This window comes from Peromyscus leucopus, chromosome X, assembly GCF_004664715.2.
Source record: "Peromyscus leucopus breed LL Stock chromosome X, UCI_PerLeu_2.1, whole genome shotgun sequence".
Classification (NCBI taxonomy): Eukaryota; Metazoa; Chordata; class Mammalia; order Rodentia; family Cricetidae; genus Peromyscus; species Peromyscus leucopus.
Genome location: NC_051083.1, coordinates 49,914,045 through 49,920,815, shown reverse-complemented (window position 1 = coordinate 49,920,815; position 6,771 = coordinate 49,914,045). Strand labels below are relative to the sequence as shown.

The 6,771-nt window shown below is 36.1% G+C and overlaps 1 pseudogene; it reads left to right on the top strand.

The window, feature by feature from the left end:
- The first annotated feature begins 640 nt into the window (after positions 1-640).
- LOC114704131 lies at positions 641-1,184 on the top strand (annotated as a pseudogene).
- Positions 1,185-6,771: the final 5,587 nt, after the last annotated feature.

The following is a 6,771-nucleotide window of genomic DNA, read 5'->3' as shown; positions in this document are numbered from 1 at the left end:
CTACTAAATATATATCAAAATTTAAATTTCCTGATGATTTGCATTGGAGGTAGAGTGGACAGTAAACACATAAGAAAACAGAATGAAAATTTTAAGTTGTTTGAATATGTGGGCCATTAGCTTAGAACAAAGACAATGAAATATAATAATGAAATATTTGAGGTCATAACATTGAGACAAAATCCTTTAAATATATGCTTACTGTGAATCTCATGACATACACATCATTTATATATCTAAACATTTATATGCATGTTAGTATGATATGATCAAAAAAGTGATTATGAACTGAACAAGAATTTCTGTAATAGAATTATAGATCTCTGGAAGTGAGGAAGCAATAATGGCTTTGTGCCAGAGAGTCCATTTGAGGTTTCTCATTTAAATTTGGTGGCACACTTTGATAGGTACTTATGTAGACAAATGAGAATATGTCCATTGGTGGGAAACTGAGAATGGAATATATTCAGAGCCAAGCTTTTAAACAAGAAATGAACGACCTGAGTGTATTTATTACATAGGATAAAGCTCATAGGGTAGGATATAAAAATTCCCTCAAATGTGTGAAGTACTCTCTGTTTCATGATACTTAAGTAATATTAAATATATAAGTTAAAAGATTTCAGCATGAAATTTCCAAATGTGTATACATAGTGTTTTAATTGGTATTAATTTCACTTTTGGTCTCACCCACCATTGCCCTGTCCAGTATTGGAGCACAGGAAAGCTAGCAGAGATATCTTCCTTGGGCCTGGTGATGGAGAATAGCCAGGTACTCTTGGCCATCCTGTTCTATGGCATGTGGCTGGTCATCAAGATGTAACTTGTTGGCTGTCATTACAGGCTACACTAGGCTGTTGAAGATGGCTTTTGCCAACCCCAAGGATGCTCTGAAATGTGTAGGCTTCCAGAACTACAGGAGTGATCCATACATGGATGCAGCACTGTCTCAGAGCCCACCACAGTAACATGGAGAATACCTTTTCTGGGCTTTGTCCACTAGTTCCTTGGACTCAACTGTTTGTCTGGTTATATTTCCTTTTCATCCTTATCATGCAGTATACACAGTGACCTACTTTGGCAAGCTGAACTCATGCATCTCCTCCAGGGCCTATATTCTGACTCACTTTGCCTGTGTCTCCATGGCCCTTCAGAGTCTCTGGGAAGTGGCCTGCCATCTGTGACTAGAAGCTAAAGCCTCTTCATCCACAACAGTGTGGGCTGAGATCTGTGAAGACTGAACCAGGGAACTTGGTGTGCTACCTAGAATGGGGATAGTCTAAGGTGTTGGGTTCCTGGCCACCTACCACCTAGGTATTTGATGTGTGTGTGTGTGTGTGTGTGTGTGTGTGTGTGTGTGTGTGTGTGTGTGTTTTAGCCTCTTGGCATCTTGGATGAAGTGTCTGATTAAAACTACTTACAGATGAGGTGTCAAAATTAATAGGACACCCTTCGCCTTACTAAAGAGCCTTAAACATATCAAATTTTCCTAGAAAAGAAAGGATAGAGAAATCTCCAACCCAGCCATCATCCCATTTAAGGATAAAAATGAAAGTTTCTCAGACCTACTCAAGATTTTCTCCAAGCCTGAGGAGAGACAGCTGTGTTGGCCAGCTCCCTCCTGGGCCCCATCTAGAGTACTTGGGTCTTCATGAAGAGAGTCCATTAAGGTAAGATGGTCTGAGCTCCCCTGTTCCCTGTTGACACCTTCCTGTCCTTTGCTCTGAATGCTTTAGTGCATGGTCAGGAGGGGTGAGAATGTTGAAAATCCAGCCTGTTTGTTCCAAGGCCTTAGTTTGTTCAAAGGGCTAACAGATAAGGATGAACTTTGATTGATGAACTGCTGAAAGGGAAGTTTGGGGTCCTCCAGCATCGGTGAAACTTGAAGATGTCAAATGTCCACCACTGTGGGAAAACTCAAATATATGCACAAGGTGTTCCTCCATAATCCTTCTGGTAATTAATTTTTAGGTTGTTATTGCTACATATTAACTATAAAAATTAGTGAGTTAATTTTCAGACATTCATTTAAAGTATTTAGATTTTATACATCCTCACTATTATTAACTATTATTAACATTTGTCTTTTCTCTCACTTCTCACTAGTCTTCATTTTTACCTAATTGTCCCAAATCTGCTTTCTACTTCTTTGTAATTTCTAATATAGTTTATACTAATTTAAAATTTTAATTTAAAATATGATCAATTAAGTCATGTTATTGCAGATACAAATGGAATAGAATTGCAGATTATTATATTAAGTGAAAAAATAAACTCAGAAAGATATGTATTACATTTTTTCTGTCATGAGCAGTATATATATATATATATATATATATATATATATATATATATACATTTGATCATGTATACCTTCCCAAATAGCCATTATTTTCTCCCTCCCATCCTTCTGTATCCCCTCCTACTTCCATAATAGGCCAACAGAGAAGATTTTAAATGCTTTTTTCTCAAAGTTATGATAAATTTTGGAAATACTCTATATACTAATTAAGTTGATTTTATCATTCCATAATGTATTTATATGTATATATAAAAGCATCACATTATATCTAAGAAATATGTACAATTACTATTTGCCAGATTAAATCTCAGCAAAAAAAGTAACATAGCTATGCAATAATAACATTAAATTTAAGAGATTTACACACTGGCACCAGAAAGGTTGAGGTTGTCATGATAATAAAAAGAAAAAAAAGTTATAGAACAATTTAAGATACCAATTTTGAACACAAAAAATGTTATTGTCACTGTTACCAGAGTGAATCAGAAGCTATTTTTAATAACTTAAATCCTGAAGAATAACAATATATTCTTATTGTAGATTAGTTACTCAAACCTGAGTCATAGAGTATATCCTTATTTTCTTTTCTGATTTTCATTTCTCCCAGATATACCTTTTAGGACTGGAATATTTTTAATTCTTCAACTTTATTTGGAACTTACATTTCAGTAACTTCTGCTCTTTTATTTTTAATTTTTGTTATTATTTTTAGAAAATGTATTTTGATCATGTTCCTTCCTCTTTTCCAACTCTTCCCAGGTGCTCTCCACATTTCTAACTTCTACCTGTCCAAATTCATGTACTCTGTCTCTTGAAAAAGGAAAAGCAAAAAAAGGCAATAATTGAAAATCAAAATAAATAAGCAAACTTAAAAAATTGTAAGACAAAAAAATACCAAAACAAAACAAAACAAAAGTTGCATATACCAAAAATCGAATAACAACAACACGTGGAGTCCATTTTGTGTTGGTCAACTACTCCTGGGCATTTGGCCTACCATGGTATGTAGTTGATAGATCAAGTCACCCTCCGTTGAGGACAACTAATACTTCTCTTTCCCATTAGTATCAATTGCAAACAACTTCTTTGTTAGTGGTAGGACTTTGTGTCCATTTCCCTTTAGGCTGATATTTTGTCAGGTTTTAACCTGTGCAGATCTTGTGCATACTGCCAGTCTCTGTGAGTTTGTATTAATTAGATGCTGTTTCCTTGGATATATTAATCCAGAACCAAAAGGACAAAATATTGTATATTTTATGTGTGGATATTAGCTTTTAAGCTTCAGATAAGTGCATTTCTGTTCAAAAGTTTCTCATTCTGAAAATTTTTTCAAAACTATCTAACAATCCATATGTTTTGATTATATCTGAGAACAGGGTAAAATACAAATGCTATAATCAAGTCTCTTAAAAAACTAGAACACTAGTTTTATTTGTTTGTTTTTGTCAATATCAGCAATGAAATATTTTATAAATGCCCATAAATTATTGAATAAAATGAATATCTCCAAGGTCTTCCATTGAAACTCTTTTGGACCCCCAAAATTTAATTCGTTGTACCAGGATGACCCTATTGAAGACTCCTAGTAATGAGGGATATGAACCTCAACCAGCCATCTTCTGTAACCAAGCAAGGCCTTCTTCAGTGGTGGGACTGGGAGATCAATCTGGCCTCAAAACTTTTGACCTACAGTCTATCCTGTCTGCAACATATGCTGGGGGTAATGGTGACACAGAACTTGTAAGAATGGCTGCCACCTTGAAGCCCACATCATGAGAGGGAGCCCACGCACAACACTGGCTGGATGGCCAGAAACCAGAGGTTGGATATCCTGATAGTACCAAACACAACTGGCAAAAAAAAGTCAGTGAAATGATTATTAATGATAGTCTCTGCTGTATTGATAGACTGATGCCCAATCCAGCAACTGATGGAAGCAGACGCAGAGATCAAGCCGAACATCAGGCAGAATTTGAGGAATGAATCCCTTTGCAGAGGGAGAGGAAGAATCGTAGGAACCAGAGTGGTTGAGGACACCAGGAGAACATGGTCTACAGAAACTCATAGGGGCTGACAGAGACTGAAGGGGCAATCATGGAGCCTGAATGGGTCTGTACTAGGTCCTCTGAATATATGCTATGGTTCTTAGGTTGGGGTTTTTGTGGGATGCCTAACAGTTAGAGTTGGGGGATATCTCTGATTCTTTTTCCTGCTTTTGGAACCCCTTTCCTTCTACTGGGTTGCTTCATCTAGCTTTGATATAAAGTTATGTGTCTAGTCTTATTGCAATTTGATATGCCATGTTCCCTTGATATCCTTGGGAGGCCTGCCCTTATTTGAAGGGAAATTGAGGAGGATGGAAGGAGAGGGGATGTGGGAGAGGAACTGGGAGACGTGAAGGGAGGGGGAACTCTGGTCAGGATATAATGTAGGGAGAGAAGAGTAAATAAATAAAAATTTAATTCTTTGAAACTATAATTAAACTTTTTTTTAAAAAAAATTCCTGGTTTTAATGTTTACATTTGTGAGTAGATATAGAGGGTAGTGGGGAAACCTGTTTTAGGACAAAGTTACCGATGTTAGATAGATAGTATTGTTTTATGCCTTCAAATATACAGGATAATTGTTGAAATGTATTTTGGAAGGTGCTAAAGCAAATAGAGACACATGTAAAAATACAAACGTGTATCAAATGATCCTATGGAACATTAGCATTTATTTATTGATTTTTGAAGGTGATGGTGCCATGACAAAAATGTGGAGGCCATAGGACATCATTCTCTCCTCCCTCCATGTGAGTTCCAGGTATCGAACTCAGGTCTTTAAGCTTGTCGACAAGAATATTTACCTGTTCAGTCATCTTGCCCATCAAAATTATGCAGGCCAATAGTATATATTATCATATAAGCTGTAACCTTGTCTTAATTCTTAATTGTTTCCTTTAAACTTTTGAACTCATCTGCCTACTTTCAGTAACCACCTCAAGGTCTACTCTCTTTCATAGGGGAAAGTGAAGCTAAAGCTGACTGCTACCAACTCAACACAGGAAGACATGTCCTAATTGACTTGTGGAACTGATTTGGCAAATTATACATTTGGAGTAACACTAAACAACAGGGTCGTGTACTGAAAACACTGGCTCCAGAGCCACAAGACAGGTCATGCTTCTGACAGGAATAATTATGGGAGCTCTGATAAGTCACTTGCTAATTCATGGTGGAATCTACTTAGCCTCACAAAAAGAAAAATCATTCTTGCCATGCCTGTTTCACAGGTCTTTTACAGGTTAGACTGTGTTAGTCTCATCTATTTGCTACTATTGAATGGAGGAGAAAATTGACAATAACTAGGAAACAATGGATTTTTATGTATTACTTTAAAAGAACATGTGTCTTCTGTGATTAATAATTTATAAACTTGGTATACATATTTATAATTATAATTTTCTGTTTTTTTATTTTCATCATTTTATTTGTACATGTGTTACGTGTATGTGTATATGTATTTTGGTATGTCCACATGGATGGGCAGGTATGCATGCTCCAGCATATCCATGTGTGGGGGACGGAGGTTGGTATTGAGTATCTTTATCACACTTCATCTTATGTTTGAGACATAATGTCTTACTGATCCAAGAGCTCACAGAATGGCTAGACTACCTAGCTAGTAAGTTCTAGGAATCCGTTTTGCTGCACCTGACTTTTTACATGGATGCCAGGGAGATCAACTCAGGTCTTCATGATTTTGTGGTATGTACTCTATCAACTTAATCCACTCAGCCCCAAAATTTAATATTTTTTCTTTTTATTATTCAATTTTACTTTCATATCACATAGAGACAATGTCTATAGTTTTCCAAAAGAAAACTAAGGAGCTGCCCATGTTGAAAACTAAAATTATAATGTAGTCATCAGCCTATGCTGTAACTAAAAAATAACTTTCCCAACAATTTGAGCTTCTTTTCTTAGAAAGTGGAATATTCTGTCTTCAAGGGTAATGAATTATACTTCTGCAGGCATTAGAGGAAGTATTACATTAAAAGGAAGGGAACAGGTCAATATTAGATGAATCCTGGTTGCTGCTGGCTACGTGTCACACACATAGAAAATGCTAAAGAATAATAATTTCTAGTGATTTTTATCTTAGCCTTGATGTGAACACAAACACAACATTTAAAGTAATGCACAGAGAGAGGGGGGGTAGGGAGGGAGGGAGGGAGAGAGAGAAGAGACATGACAAAAACTGGATTTCTATATATCCCTGTTTGATAGATGAGATATTTGAACATTGTATACCCCAGGTGACAATGACATTGACAGGAAATTTTGATGTTCAATTTAAGCAGTTGAAGTAAGCCATTATTGATTTCAAACATTAACCAAACAAGGTGAAATTCTGGTTAATCAAATCAGTGCCAAATCTCTTAAGGTCAACATAATGAACACACACATGCACACACACCTTTGAAC